Consider the following 17,005-nt stretch of genomic DNA (forward strand, 5'->3'; position numbering starts at 1 on the left):
GCTTGTGTGCTCTCCTGAGGCATCTGGCAGATCATTATGGGCTGGACGGGCGTTTGGCTAATTGACTGTGGCAGCGCTTATTAGCTATGGCCAGAAACAGAATTCCGAGTGAGATGGACAATGTTTGTAGAGCAGATTTGCCAGTGAAGAGAATATATCGCAATTAACTCTTGATCTCCTTAAAAAATTACGGAAGCATTGCCATCAAGGATTTTCACCTTTTAACTCTACTTTATGTTGCAAATAGTCTGGCTGCAATCCAGCCCACAACCATCACACTTCAATCCCATTGAAATCAATGGGACTTAAGCACAGGCAACTGTGAGCTGGATTGAAGCCATGATTCGAAACACTTCAGTTCTGCATTTCCTTTTTCATTATGATAGATAATAATTTCTCTCTTGATGAACAGAAACTGAAACTCCATTAGGGGGGAAAAAGACGCCACAAGTAACTTTCAAGGCATTTAATCAAAACCTCCTGGTATTACATGAGGAAGATAAAAATGTGCATTTGTTGAAGTGTTGTTGGTTATATACTGTTTTTGACTTTTCTTTAAAATACAAGACTTCAGGAAAGTTGAATAGTTTATAAGTATTCTTTTTTAAAAATTTTAACCAAAACAACCAGCCGCCTGCCCACCCCAGTTGCAACACTTTCAGCATTAATTGAATATTTTAAGTTGTGCATTATTTTCATTGCAAGTTTTACACAACTCTAAAAAGTGTGGCTAGCTCACATCACAACAATCAGTATTCTTTGATTCTTGGGATATTTTGCCACATTATGCTGAGGCAAACCTCAGCAACAGGAAGCCTAGGGACATCACAGCAACCATATGGATTTAGCTGCATGACACCTGGGTTCACAGAGTTCTTGAATTGGAAGGGAACCTGAGGATCATCTAGTCCAGAGCTTTCCAAACTGTGTGTCACGACACATTAGTGTGTCAGCTGCTCCTTCTGGGGCCAGAAAGGGCTTAGTTTACCCTCCAGTTTGTTAGGGAAACTGAATTACAGTGGTACCTCGGGTTAAGAACTTAATTTGTTCTGGAGGTCTGTTCTTAAACTGAAACTGTTCTTAAGCTGAGGTACCACTTTAGCTAATGGTACCACACGATTTCTGTTCTCATCCTGAAGCAAAGTTCATAACCCGAGGTACTATTTCTGGGTTAGCGGAGTCTGTAACCTGAAGCGTCTGTAACCTGAAGCGTCAGTAACCCGAGGTACCACTGTACAGTGGTGCCTCGCAAGACGAAAAGAATCCGTTCCGCGATTCTCTTCGTCTAGCGGTTTTTTCGTCTTGCGAAGCAAGCCCATTGACGGCTTAGCGGATTAGCGCTATTAGCGGCTGAGTGGCTTTTAGCGGCTTTTAGCGGCTTATCAGCTTAGCGGATAAGCAGATAAGCGGCTTAGCGGCTTAGAAAAGGGGGGGAGGGGAAAAAAGTCGGAAAAACTCGCAAGACATTTTCGTCTTGCAAAGCAAGCCCATAGGGAAATTCGTTTTGCGAAGCGCCTCCAAAATGGAAAACCCTTTCGTCTAGCGGGTTTTTTGTCTTGCGAGGCATTCGTCTTGCGGGGCACCACTGTATTGTGTCGCAAAATGATGGATGTCTAAAAAGTGTGTCACCAACATGAAAAGTCTGCACAGTTCTGATCTAACCCGACCGCTGTTCCATCCAGGGATCTCCCCTGCAAGTTTGACATTGTCAACACCACGCTGTAACCGACTGAGCCATTCAGGCTGATGTGTTCCTTGGGCAGATGTGTTTCTTGTGTCATGCTTTACCGCTGTAGATGTACACATAAAGCAAGTCTATGGGGGTTTTTTTGGGTTTTTTTTTAAAGTACTGTGTGAAGTGGCTTTGTACAGACTTTCTGTGGTTTCATGCTTTCTCTCACATGACACAAGATTGGCTTTGTTATGAAAATACATGTTGGTTTTGTCCAGCCTCACATGGTTCAGGCAGGCTTAATTTGAAAGTGCCTTTTGTGGGAATATTCAGGGATGCAGGAGAGAATATATTGCTTGATTATATCCTTTCCTACTTGTGTTAACAAATTCTACAATTTAGCAGAGTAACATTCCCCTTTTTAAACTTGCACAGCGGATGCGTTTGCTCAGGCTCACTAAAGCCTCTAAAATACGTTTCGTTGGCAATTTCCCCCTTAGTCCCTCATAAAAGATAGACATGACACAGTCTTCTATAAAAGTATAAAAAAGAGTTTACTCACACATTCTGTCCACAAATGGATCCCAGAAGGCAGACTTAAGTTACAAAAGTAATATACACCTGGAAACTATCCCATAAGGAGATAGCCCCTTTGTCCTCTCTTACCTGGAAGCCAAGAGAGCATCTTAGGCTAAGCAGATGTTGCTTCTTCGACGATGTAGTCAGAGAGAGAGATGGCTGACCAGTCCTGCTCTTTTGTTACCTGGGCAGGTGAGGTCACGCCCACCTCTAGTCACATACAGAGGAAGTCTGTCCCAGCCTAGAAGAAACAGGAAATTCCGACTGGCTGGTCCAGACATCCCCTTTTATGTCCACTCTAGGGATGTTGTACTTGACTGCTCTTGTGTTTCACACCCCACACCTTTAGACACAGATTTGTTCAATTCATCTTTTTTAAAAAAACAACAACATCCCCCCTCACAAAGAAGCAGACCTGCTTTTGCAGCTTTTAAAAACAGATTCTAACTTCCTAACTTTACAATTCTCCTACTCAACCTATTTTTCTACAGCTGTAAGTGTGTGTGTGTGTGTGTACATATGGAATAGGAAAGTTACTGTTGGATGAGGGGAGGAGGGCAAAAAATAAAAGAGATTTGATCAAGATAATATAGGCAACATTGGCTTTTGCATGCATATCTGACTAGGCCATGCAAATCAGCCTTGGCTGGTCACACATAGCGCTGGATTGGTGCCACTGTGTTGAACGGCATAAGATAATGTATTATCTTTAATATCTCTCAGAGATATTAAATTTTGAATACATAGGTTATGCCATCTCTGAGCAATAACATTAATGAGGTGGATATAATTCGTCTCTTTGGGGCTTTTGTATACATATATAAAAAGTAAAACAAATAATTTTGTATGGGATCTGCACACTCATCAGCTACAAAAGCAAACAGTAAAATATCTTGGATATGAATAATAATTTCAAAAGTTCCAGTACAAGTATTGCCATGTATGGTTTTTTTGCTTTGTTGCTTGTTTTTTTTTAATGTTAATAGTGAAACTTGACTGAATATCTTCACAGGAAACTTACTCCATTTTTAAATATGAAACAGATTCATTCTTGTGTTATTGTAGGCAATGTGCCCAACTACACTGAGCTGAACTTGGTTCACCGTCATTAATTAATTAACTTGGATCATTGCACAGTAGTTTGTTACAATACAAATGTGGGGAATCTTTGGCCCTCCAGATGATGCTGAACTACAAGTCCCACCATCCCTGGCTATTGGATTTGCTTGCTGGGGCTGATGGGAATTGTAGTCCAGCAGCATCTGGTGGACCAAAGGTTCGGCTCTGAAGATGGGGGTGTTGTAAAGCTGAACACACACAAACAGGACAGCAGTCGCTTTACCCCATGCTTTAATTGTTGCATTCCACTGCTTTTTCTTTACAGAAAACCAGATACAAAAACAAAACCAGTTTGCCATCCGAACATGTATAGTTCCACATTTTAAATTCATTTAACTCATCATTATTTTATTCACTTCCTGCCTTGGACCAATCACCAGCTATCAGCTGAACCTACCCTGCACGGTTGTTGTGGAGATATTGAAGGAAATATGGAACAGCTGCAAATGGGGACTTAGTGCTTGCCTTATAGCCATGAAACTTTGCTTCCTTTAACCAAAGTAATGCATCTTTGTAACCCAATAAATTGTTTTTGTTCCTGAGTATGTGTCAGAACAGATAATTGCTAAGCGGCAAAAAAATATTTACAGCCTTTATCTGGGGAGTGAAGAAATCAGGGTGGAACAAATCACATGGACATAACTAGTGAATAATGGAGGAGTAGTCTTCCCTTGTTTAAAAAAATGATTACGAGTCAGCTGTTTAACACATTTAAGAACTTAGTTCCATTCAAATAAAGAATTATGGACCAGTACAATGTATCAACAGAACTTAGAAATATATTGTAGAATTATAATAGGTATGATAAAGAAATAATTAAATCAAACCCATGCCCAAAAATATCCACTCAGTGAATAAGTACAGAAGGAAATTAAGATCAGGATTGGTACCGATTAACAGCAGTGAGTTTCAACCAAGAAACAGCAGATCAAATACTGCTGCTTAGCATGCAATCCCAAAACAGTAATAATCTAACTGAACTAAGGAAATGTTTTTTAGGGGGTATTATTAAATCCTATGAACAGATAAGTAATGAAATGGTGCAGTTTCATCTCTCCCTTTTGTTTTAATACTTTCAAATAAGAGTACCCATTTGGTAAGGGAGCATAAACAAATTATATTATTATGAGCATGAATAGAACCATAAATATGTGCCAAGATATTTGAGGGAATATCCATAATTATGGTTGTTGTTGTTTAGTCGTTTAATCGTGTCCGACTCTTCGTGACTCCATGGACCAGAGCACGCCAGGCACTTCTGTCTTCCACTGCCTCCCGCAGTTTGGTCAAATTCATGTTAGTAGCTTCGAGAACACTATCCAACCATCTTGTCCTCTGTCGTCCCCTTCTCCTTGTGCCCTCCATCTTTCCCAGCATCCGGGTCTTTTCCAGGGAGTCTTCTCTTCTCATAAGGTGGCCCAAGTATTGGAGCCTCAGCTTCACGATCTGTCCTTCCAGTGAGCACTCAGGGCTGATTTCCTTAAGAATGGAGAGGTTTGATCTTCTTGCAGTCCATGGGACTCTCAAGAGTCTCCTCCAGCACCATAATTCAAAAGCATCAATTCTTCGGCGATCAGCCTTCTTTATGGTCCAGCTCTCACTTCCATACGTCACTACTGGGAAAACCATGGCTTTAACTTTAATAATTATGGAATAGCCATAATATTCCAGATGAAGTTTAGAAATGGGTTTGAAAACATCACATACCACAACAAAGTCTTAATAGACTAGTTTTCCGCTGGTATCTGATACCTGCATGACTTCATCATGTACACAGCAGAGCAGAAAGCAATTCTTGGTGACATGAACACGGGAGCTCACCCTGTCGTGTGGATTTGAACTGCTGACATTCCGATTGGGAAGCCCAAGAGGCTCGGTGGTTTAGACCACAGCGCCACAGTGTCCCCATAACTATAAATATAAAACACATAACTATGATCTGACCATAGAGCCACTGGCTATATTGTTTGGCTACATTAATGATATGGTCTTGCCTTTGCTTTCCAGCTACCAAGGAAAGGACCGAGGGAAACTCATGGCAGATGCCACATGGTTGATAACAGAGAAGTAGCATAAGCTTCCACAACTTGTGTGGCCAGCTAATCAAAGCCCACGAGTCTGTAGTGAGCCCTACTCTTCACAGCTCCTGCCCTATTTTTGTATACCTGTGCAGGCAACAAAAACAGAGTGATCAACCTGGTGACACAGTTCTCTGTTAGCTGGTAGTGAGTGGTGTTGTACAGCTTTCAAATTGTTACGTCTGCCATCATTTGGCAAAATTCTGAAATGCCAGCCAGCAATTCATTTTGGAGCTATAATTTCTGTCTGTGTTTTTTGGTTTGTCTTTTTAAAAAATCTTAATGGCCATTGGCATAAACATAGTGAGCATTTCTACACCATGAGCAGTTGTAATTCTTCTGCCAATGATAGAGCTTTCAAAGGTTCACCCCACCACCCCCACCCCAGATTGATGGCAACCCCAATTCTCAGTACCCTCGCCAAACTACAGCTCCCAGGATTTTGGGAGAGAGGGGGGAGAGCCAGGACAGTTAAATTGGTGTGAAACCAATAGAAACATGCACCTCCAGGCACTGGCAGAGGAAGAGGGAGCGGGGGGGAGCGCACCTGGCTCCCCTACCCCCACGCTGGGCACCAGGCCCTTGTGGGTGCTGCGCCACACCCCCAGGACGCACACCAGCCACGCCTACGCCTACTCTCCGCCCCCAGTGCCGGGGCATGAAGCTCCCCCGCTGCCTCCAGGGGGTGAAGTCAAACCACTGCGTTTTCAGCACTGAAGTGTCCTCCTTGGGGTGCAAGTCTGGGCAGTGTGTAGAGAGGTCCTAGGACAAGATCCCTCTCTCAGTCTCACTTATGTGGTCCAAAGCAGAGCAGAGCAATATGTTTGGCACCAGCTTGGCTGCAGGAGTTGCCGGAAGGAGGCGTACAAGGCGCCATCGAACTGTCCTGGAGACCCCACTCCGGATTTGTGTAGGGTTTACTCCTCAGCCTTTTCTTCTCCCAAATATATCCTGCAAGGCAGCAGAGGGTTAGTATCAGAGTTTTCCTTCTCCTAGACGGGCCACCTTCTTAGGTGGACGAGTCCCACCTGTCCCTCATTTTCCTCTATGGCACATGCAGAAACCGCCTTCTTGACCTTTGGACCCACTATTAATCTTGTCTGCTCAATCCGTCAGAGCCTGTCTTTGCATGCAAGGGAAGTCCCTGACTCACCAAGGGTTTGAGACCGATTGGCTAACCTTCGCCTGCCAATCGAAGTTGTTTCCCAGGTTGTGGCCACTGTGGCATGCTGAAAGCTTCTAGGAGCCACAGGTCAGAGCAGAGCACAGGGTGGGGACCAAAGGTGGACAAACTACCCCAGAAGCAGTGTGACATGTTCCCCACCAGAGGTACTACCCTCCCCTAACACCCCATACGCTCCCAAAACTAAAAGGTTTGCTGCAATTTTGGTGCTGCTGCAATTTGTTCGTGCCAGCTGTTTTGAAAACAATTGCCTGTGTGCATAAGCAACCTCCGTCTTGAATTTTCTCAGATAGAAGAGTCACTTGGTAGTGATGAATAATTCAAGCCACTCTACTACCAACCAACTTTGATAAGTATAACCCAGTGTCAGCCAGACCACTAAGGACTGATCTGGAATGTCAGCACCTAGTGGAATTCACTCGTTTTTATGCTGAAGCATTTGCTTGAACAAAACATTCCCCTGCTTGAGTTAACCAGTGTGTATGCTAGACGGAAATGCTAGACAACAAAAATTAGATTCTTGATGGAGTCCCCAGGAAGGGAGAAAAAGGGTACCAAAGCCCTTTGGATGTAGAGGGATGATAGAGCAGCAGTGAACCAAGTTAAGCCTGCAGCCTCTACACTTGTTGGATTGCAAACAAGGGTCAGGGGGATGATCTCCCCCCCTTATTGTTAGCTTTAGAACATCATCTCAGGGTTGCCACCTTTTAACTTGGCAAATTATCATGCACTTCAGCAATGGAGCAAAATGAGTGGGACATAAACAGACTCAGTGGATAATGCTGAATGAAATATACCATTGATCTGACCTGCTATAAAGCAGCTTTAGAGGTTCCAGCTCCCTACTTCTTTCTCTCCGCAGAACCCTTTTTCATTTGGGTTCCCAATCAAGAGGAGACATGTGTGCTCACCCACACAGGCTTACAATCCAATCCCCCTTAATATCTTTGCACCAAACAGAGAAAGGTTGGGAGTGGCAGGTACACTCATAGAATCATAGAGTTGGAAGAGACCACAAGGGCCATTGCTTGGCAGGAAACACCATCAGAGCACTCCTGACATATGGTTGTCAAGCCTCTGCTTAAAGACCTCCAAAGAAGGAGACTCCACCACACTCCTTGGCAGCAAATTCCACTCTTGAACAGCTCTTACTGTCAGGAAGTTCTTCCTAATGTTTAGGTGGAATCTTCTTTCTTGTAGTTTGGATCCATTGCTCCGTGTCCGCTTCTCTGGAGCAGCAGAAAACAACCTTTCTCCCTCCTCTATGTGACATCCTTTTATATATTTGAACATGGCTATCATATCACCCCTTAACCTCCTCTTTTCCAGGCTAAACATGCCCAGCTCCCTTAGCCGTTCCTCATAAGGCATAGTTTCCAGGCCTTTGACCATTTTGGTTGCCCTCCTCTGGACACGTTCCAGTTTGTCAGTGTCCTTCTTGAACTGTGGTGCCCAGAACTGGACACAGTTCTCCAGGTGAGGTCTGATCAGAGCAGAATACAGTGGCACTATTACTTCCCTTGATCTAGATGCTATACTTCTATTGATGCAGCCCAGAATTGCATTGGCTTTTTTAGCTGCCGCGTCACACTGTTGACTCATGTCAAGTTTGTGGTCAACCAAGACTCCTAGATCCTTTTCACATGTACTGCTCTCAAGCCAGGTGTCACCCATCTTGTACTTGTACCTCTCATTTTTTTTGCCCAAGTGCAATACTTTACATTTCTCCCTGTTAAAATTCATCTTGTTTGTTTGGGCCCAGTTCTCTAATCTGTCAAGGTCGTTTTGAAGTGTGATCCTGTCCTCTGGGGTGTTAGCCACCCCTCCCACACTGGGACATGCCCTCACATGTCCCTGCCAAATAGGGGTTTTGAATTCAATGGTTCGGGTCCTTCTCCTGGTCTGGAGGGTGGGACCTGAAACAATGGATTCAAGTTACGAGAAACACCAGGAAGAACTTTCTGACAGTAAGAGCTGTTGAACAGTGGAACGGTCTCCCTCGGAGGTTGTGGACGCTCCATCTTTGGAGGTTTTTATGCAGAGATTGGATGCCCATGTGTCTTGGATGCTTCAGTTAAGATTCCTGTATTGCAGGAGTTTGGACTAGAGGATCCTCGGGGTCTCTTCCAACTCTACCATGCTATGATTCTATGATTCCATTAGTGGCACATCCCTGTGTTCTGCTATATGCAGTTGGAGCCAATAATTAGAGGTCCTTAGACCAGTCCCCAGAATTACACAGTTTGACCCACAGTGCAAAGCTCAAACTCCCCCCACCCCCCCAAAACTTCCCAATGTGCACCTGAACACCTGTGTTTCATTTGAAAGCCCTTTCTGTCAAACCTTCATTTTTCACTGGGGTGGAGAGCTTGTTTATGATAGCGCTCCACTTTCCCCTTCCTTTGCAGGGGCTCCTTTTAAATTTGCCCTCAGTTATATGTGGTCAGAAAGCACAAATAGAAAATGTTGCAGGAGCCATAGGTTATGGTGATTATTCATTAGTATTTTGCCATACATTAAGTACCTGTCTGTGTCCTTTCTGCACTAATAGAAATCAAGCAAAGGTACAGACCCACCCCCAAATCAATCCAAATCACATCCTTTTATTTTTTTTAAAGCACAAGACAGAGGTTTCCATGTCAGTATCATAACTTTCTTTAATGTGATGGTCTGCTACATGCCACTGGTCAGGGGGTGTACAATAACAATTGAGAGGTTCTTAAGTCACATGCACTGTACAGTGGTGCCCCGCAAGACGAATGCCTCGCAAGACGGAAAACTCACTAGACGAAAGAGTTTTCTGTTTCGGAGGTGCTTCGCAAGATGAATTTCCCTATGGGCTTGCTTCGCAAGACGAAAATGTCTTGCGAGTTCCTGCGGGGTTTTTTTCCTCCCCCCCCCCCTTTTATAAGCAGCTAAGCCGCTTATCTGCTTACCCGCTAAGCCGCTAAGCCGCTAAAAGCCGCTAAGCCGCTAATAGCGCTAATCCGCTAAGCCATCAATGGGCTTGCTTCGCAAGACAAAAAAAGACGAAGAGAATTGCGGAACGGATTATTTTCGTCTTGCGAGGCACCACTGTATTGGCTTTTGTTCTCCTGCAGCTGTGTGCAATACGTAATTTAAATTAGTTATAATTGCCCTGGAAGTGGGTGGTGTTGGAAAGTAAAAAGAAGCTGTTTTGAAGTTGGTTGGTTAATGATCAAGCGTTACATAAATTTTATGTCTTTGCTTAGTTATCCTAGGGGGTCTGCAAACTTTTTCAGCAGGGGGCCGGGCCACTGTCCCTCAGACCTTGTGGGAGGCCAGACTATATTTTGGGGGGGAAATGAACAATCTTCGCCCACCCGCAGAGGCCTAAAGATGCTTCGCTTTACCTGTCCCAGTTGTCATTCCAATAGCCACAATTGGGCTTCTCCAGCCAGCCAGGCACTGGCCGGCAAAGACAGAAGCAGTAGCCCCGGCAGAGGAGCCATGGATGGAGATAGGGGAACCGGGGCGTCGTCGGAGCTTTTACACACCACCTGATGCTGCCCAAGAGGCACCGCAGAGAAGAAGACGGAGCCGCCTGCCAACCCACAAGTGGCGGCCACGGCTGCTAAGTTGTGGGTGAACATAGCAGATGACACAGCGATTCTTCAAACAGTTCTTGTTTATTCACAGGCCAGAACAGAACTGAGCTGAAGGGTTCAGCCAACCTGCTTATATAGAGCTCCACTACAATGCAACAGTAACAACTTTCTGTAACTATCCAGTCACTGAACATCACTTTCAATCCCTTATTTGCATATGTGGACCTGAGTGAAAACTATCTACAGTATCCCCCTGCTGGCCCAGGGTGAGAACTTCAGTACATAACAGCGGCCACTGCAATAACCTACCTGAATGTCATGGGAGGAATGCAGGAGGGAGGCAGGCAGGCAGGCAGGCGGCAGTGGCGAAGAAAGCGTACAAGGAAGCGGCGCAGAAAAGGGGCTCGAAGAGGGAGGGAAGAGCAGACTGAGGGAGAGGGAGCAGGAGCAGGAGGAGAACACAGCAGCAGCTGGCATCACATGCCCCCTTCACAGCGCCGCCCTACTGAGGCAGGCAGGCAGGTGAGCCGACTCCCGCCGTCGACAGCGCCCAGCGTGGGAAAAGATTGCTCCATCCCTGAGGAGAAAAGTGCCGCCGTGTGAGGGAGAGAGAGGGAGAGGGAAAGAACATGCATGCTGGCGATCCACACTCTGGTCATCCACATGTCGATTCCCGGACCGTCCGCAGGCCGGATTTAGAAGACAACTGGGCCTGATCTGGCCCATGGGCCTTAGTTTGCCGACCCATGCCTTATCCCCTCTCCCCATTTTGGCCCTAGTTTTAATGTTAAGTTTGCATTTCATTTATATGTTTGTTCTGTGTCTATCTTGATTAGCATTTGAGGGGGGAAGTGCATGCACGCACATGTGTGCCAGTGACCACTCCCAGCTTAAAACGGGGGCGCCCTTTGCGTGGACGCGTGCAGCCCTGGATCTGGAGTGGCCCCATCAGCATAGGCTTTGCCTTCCCTCAGGTGGGATACCTGGAGGTCCCCGCCTACCCCAGTGAGTTGTCCAATCCCACCCGGGGGAAGCGTTGCCAGGGGAACCAGGCCAGGTAGGGGGAGGGATTACCTGCCCACACAATAGAGGGTAGATCTTACCTGGTAATCCTCACTTGGCTCCAGAGCTTCTCCCACCCTACCCACCCTCAGTTAATGTCTTCTTTTGCAGGTTAACTTTTCTTCATAGGTTTTGCAGGTTAACCTTTCTCCACAGGTATGCGGGCGCTGCTACGATAAGGTCGCTGTTAAAGGGCCGGAAAGGAATTTCCCTGCATTGGCAGGTTTCGCCTTTCCCGTAGCAAAACGTCACAACTTTGGCGGTATCAGGCCTTGGGCGGAATCCTTTAGTCCATCTTCCTCTTTGCGGCAGCGATACCAGGGTTCCACGTTAAAGGGGTTTTCTGAAGGGAGGCTTTGACCGTATGCCGAAAGGTTGTCATTGCTCTCCCCTGCGGCGGCGGCATAACGGGGGCGGCTATCTCTGCTTGAACATATGTTCTCGAGAGCCAGCCCATCCCCCCCACACACACACACTGGATAACCCTGATGCTCCCTAGGTCCCCGGCTGGGAACTGGGGAGGGAGAACGCCCAATGCCTGAGCCAAGGTCTACCCACATTTGAAATTTAATAAAGTTGTGGCCAATTTAATCCCATAGCACATTGTCTAGAGTCGTTATTCCACATGACGGGGGGGGGACCACTCGGGATCTGGGGACTCCGCCTGTCCACGCAATTAGTCTTGTCAGTGCATAAGCAGCCCACATACTGTGAGTGTATAATTTCTGAAGCTTAGCACTGGCATGAGACATGCCCATAGCAGCCATGGTGCCACCCAAGGCAGAAGTGCTGGCAGTAGCAGCATCACCACTGGCCAGACTGCTCACCCCTAGTCAGACTACTCCATCCTAGTACTTGCTTGTAGTGATGGGCAGCAAAAATGGCATCCCAAAGGCTTGTGCTTTCCAGCGCCGTCACCACACATGGTGGTATGTGCCAGCTGTTGGTAATCCTCACCAAGAGGTTGAAGATTTGAGCAATATGTGAGAAAGTTTTGCAGGTGTTGCATCCCAACAATGTTCCAGCTTAAGCACACATCCTCATATTTAAGAGGAAGCAGTGTGGATTCGAGGATCACTCCAGTCGTTAGACCAGTCTTTGTCATCAAGTGTTATTCCCCGGTTTTCCTCCCGGACTTTTAAAAGGTCACTTAACTTAAATCTCCACCATGGAGGTCTAGTGATATAGTATATAATGAAGAAATTAAACCTGATTAGAGGCTGCTGAAATCATGTTTTCAAAAGCTGTGAGTGAGGGGCAGACATGCTAAACGAAATCATTAAATTTGCCACCATTGAAACCAACCAACTGGCAGTTGAATCCCCAGCTCAGAAACAGGTCTACCATTAATATATTAAAAAATCATGTAGGTGAAGGAAAAAACTTTCTAACGATTGCCAGGGTTCAAGCCTTTGTTTGCTATAGAATTGTGGATGAAAATATTATGGTTGCAATGAGGAGTAATAAGTGTAATACCTCTACATATCCAACTAATAAGTAAAGAGCTACTGAAAGATTTTTCTTGCATTGGTTTTACAGTAAAACACTAATTAGGAGACCATTTACGGAAATATTTTCTATTTGCACCCATGTCTTTATTTTACTGTCTAATAAATATTAAATGATGAAGCTGGTTGGTCTCGCTGAAAGTCTGGAATCCCTCACCCACCTTTTTTCATTTGTATGTAAAGTACGGTAAGTTCATCTTCAGTATTGACTTTTCCCCATTAAAAATAAAAATGGTCCAGTTCTCTTTGCCAAATTTTAAATTGTTTGTTGGAGATCCATCCTGTGTGAAAAAGAAAAGTTAACTTAGGCAATGTGTTCATTTTTACAGCAGCTATATATGCACTGTTGGAGGCAGGTGCAATTTCCTTCAGCAATTGAGATCAGACCTTATCATGTTACAAACGTGTCTATAATTTGCAAGGAATAAATTATTTATGGTCCTTTCACTTTTTTATTTTATCTTTTGAAAAAAGCAAGCTTTAGAAATTTGATGTGGTTAATTCCTACAAATTTCATGCACCTATGTGAAGAAACAAAGAATTATGACCTTCTTGGTTTTCCAGTGCAAGTCAATGGAAGGATCAAATATTTGGATTTCCAAATATTCACTGGGATTTTCTAGGCTGGAATCAGATCAGATCAGGTCTGAATTGATCCAAACTGAATTGGGGCCTGATCCAAAACACCAAATTGGGGGACGGGGGACTTACAAAGCCCTAAAATTAATATACTCCCAATTGTATCAATTGCAAAGTAGCAAACTAGAATAGGTATGGTTTATGAAAATATGGCGCAATTTCATTCTCCTATTTACCCATGCAGCCTCTCTTTAGAAAATGGTCAACTGTACTGATTTGTGAGAACAGCTCATGGAGCCCATGCAATGAGAAGGTTGTGGAGAAAAGGTAGAAACAAACACTTTTGTATCTGTTATCAAGCATTTGAGTTCAATGTCTACCTGTACTAAATTAGCTTCAGCAACATGGGCTTATTTATGGGAAGAAAATTCGCATGCAAAATTTTCAAGATGAGTCAGTCAATTTAAAAAAAAATCTCTAGGATAACTAAGTATTACATGAATAAGAACTATGGGGAAAGACCTATGGAGAAATTGTCTCTGCATATGTTTCTCAGTAAAGCTGGAAAAGTGTATGTATATCCAGAGAATCTGAGTGGTCTGTGTGTGTGTGTTTATATCAAGACACTCAGACCTCCCTAAGGCCCAAACTCGATCTGATGTTAATTGTGTATAGACACAATTAATATGCATATTTTAAAATATATAATTAGCAGTTGCAGTGCCAGCCAAGCACCAAAGAGACTTCAGAGTGTGGGGAGGGAAAGCAATTATTTCCCCCACACAGCCGACCCTACAAAAATGTTCCCAAACTGCTATAGTGAGGCTTCTCTCCCAATGCAAAAAAAGAGCAGCCAGTGTGAGGTTTTCAGCAAGAAATTGGTGTGGGCTCCCTAACAGGGGACATACCTGGATGGGGGCCTTTGAGCTGCTTCCCGCCCCTCCCTGCCATCAAAAGAAAAGTAGCCAGCAATGTGAGATAAAGTTTGACCCCAGTTTTTGGTGATGGATGAGCCAACAGTGGGGCGGAGGGAGACAAAGGTAGCAAACGAGAGAGGCAGAGACACAGAGACAGCATAAGGGGGAGCAGATGTCATGAGAGGTGAATGCATAGAGGTAGGTACAACTATGTAGCTGCAGTAGCAGAAGCCACTACAACATCCCGATAACACAACACGGCTGCCCGTCCTCTCCTCCCCCTGTGGGGTCCTCTGCACCACACAAAGTAGCTCATGGTGGTTGGGAGAATCCCCCTGAACAGGACAGAGTGGGAGGACTGGGAAAGTCATTCCATCAGGCAAGCAGTAATGGTTGCACTGAAAGAGCGATTTCCTCACTACTTTGAATTTCAGCCCTAGATTTTTTCCAAAGAATGTAGGGACACTTTTTTTAAAAAAGAGGGGGAAAAGTTATTATTAATTTTTATTTTTATTTTTAAATTAAGAAGTACAGTGGTACCTCAGGTTAAGAACTTAATTTGTTCTGGAGGTCCGTTCTTAACCTGAAACTGTTCTTAACCTGAAGCACTACTTTAGTGGCGCGCTGCCGGAGCACGATTTCTGTTCTCATCCTGAAGCAAAGTTCTTAACCCGAGGTAATATTTCTGGGTTAGCAGAGTCTGTAACCTGAAGCGTCTGTAACCTGAAGTGTCTGTAACCCGAGGTACCACTGTAATGTGTTCTCTTCTGTGGTCTCCTCTGTTGTGCAGCCTTCCTCTGCGTCCCTGCCTACTCTCTTGGAGCGCTAGCCATTGTGGAGTAGACTCAGGTTGGGCCTGGGCTTGGCCACATGTCCTTGCCCTCCTGGTGCTCTCCTACCTCTCCTCCTCAGCAGTGGTGGAGGCAGCGGCGCGGCAAGGTCGGGGCTCCCTCTTTTTTCTCTTTCCTCTTTCTCTCTCCTCCTTTCTCCTCTCCTCCTTCTCCCTACGTCAGCTCCAGGGCTTTTCCTGGCCCCAGAGCGCCGCTGGGCAGTCGGCCAGGTGGCCGGGCGCTCTCGCTCCTCGCTCTATTGGGTCATGTGGGGGGTCAGCGGTTCCCCCAGTTGATGCACCAGGCGTCCCCGGTTCCCCCTTGGCAGCGGCAGTGGCAGTCTCAGCAGCCCAGAGCCAGCCTGGTAGTGCTGTTGGCTCTGGCTGGCTTCAGGTGCTGCTCGCTGCTGTGGTGCCCGCCATTTTGCCTCACCGGAAGTCTTGTGCCATTGAACCAATCACGCAACATTCATTCTGATAAATCTACAACACTTAAAATATAAATCCAGGGACATTAAATGAAATCCGGGGACATTCTGGGGACGGATTTTGTCCAGGGACAGATTTGTAAATTCGGGGACTGTCCCTGGGAAACCATACCCTAGATGTTTAGTCAGTTGCCAAATTGTATTCATTGAGCCTAACCTAGCAAAAAGAAGAGTGTCTGTCGAAGCACTCAAGAAAGTATAACCAATAAGCCAAACTATACATAGTGCTCTGAGTGAGGCAGCCCATTCGAGAGAAACTAAGCAAACGTGATATTTGTGATGTTTGGCGCAGAGTAAGAATTTGTGGGTCTGTAATTCCTTCTGCTTCTCTGCCTTCCAGGATGATTTATAAACCTTTCTACTCGTCAGTAGTTAACTGAAAGAATCCAGTTAGTTCTTGATGGTGGCAGGAGTAATTAAAAGTGTGATCAAATTCAGTGAAACAAACACGCACATACACACACCAAACAAAAAAGGTCAGTCTCTTTAATAATGTCCCCTATGTACTTTCCTAGCAGGGAGTTTTTTGCTAATCTAATACCTGTTAATTCTCTTTCTAATTAGGACTATGACTCACCAGAGGCTGTTTTATACTTAATTTGTTGGGGTTTTATTATATGGCTCAACAGCCAGCCAGCCATTGTGTTCCTCATGTGATCGTGGCTAAGATCGTTCAGGCATTACTCGCACACTGAAGCCCTTGGAGAGAACGTGCCACTACAATTTGTGAGTCACCCGTTCCTGCTCTGCCTCGGCCTTGTCATGTGTGTGCCTGTCAGGATTCATCTCCATCTCCATTACCCCTGGGGCAAAAAGTCATATTTTGTTTCTGCTCACTTGTCTGATTTTTCGCAGATCTTATTCCCATCTTCAGAACCTTAAGCAAGTGCCATCTTCTGAGGATTTAAGGTGGAAATATAAAGTGCTGCCCAAATTTATCTCAAAACATCTCTTTGTACATAGGGATTATCCTTCATTTAACAGTTCCATGTTTTTGATTCAAAACAATGGTCAACGATAACCTAAGCCAAATACATGTAACTGTAATATTTGAAAATATCTGTTTCTTTTTTTTTTCTTCAGTTCATAACTGAAGCTCCTGCAATGAAGATGACTATAAGGAATCATAGGCGAGTGTCCAGTTTACTTTTGAGGTGTATGTGGCAGCAGGATCAACAGTAATGCCATACTTTTCACCAACTGATGGAAAATGAGATTATGCATCAATTTTCCACTTTATTGTTGTTTTTTGTTTAGTCGTTTAGTCGTGTCCGACTCTTCGTGACCCCCTGGACCAGAGCACGCCAGGCACTCCTGTCTTCCACTGCCTCCCGCAGTTTGGTCAAACTCATGCTGGTAGCTTCAAGAACACTATCCAACCATCTCGTCCTCTGTCGTCCCCTTCTCCTTGTGCCCTCCATC

At 45.0% G+C, this 17,005-nt stretch overlaps 1 protein-coding gene across 2 annotated transcripts in view; it reads left to right on the forward strand.

The window, feature by feature from the left end:
• LOC307201050 (uncharacterized protein) overlaps positions 1 to 17,005 on the forward strand; it is a 136,431-nt gene that overhangs the window by 26,498 nt on the left and 92,928 nt on the right. The window lies entirely within an intron of this gene.

Source organism: Podarcis cretensis (genome assembly GCF_951804945.1).
Source record: "Podarcis cretensis genome assembly, chromosome: 13".
In the NCBI taxonomy this organism is placed as follows: domain Eukaryota; kingdom Metazoa; phylum Chordata; class Lepidosauria; order Squamata; family Lacertidae; genus Podarcis; species Podarcis cretensis.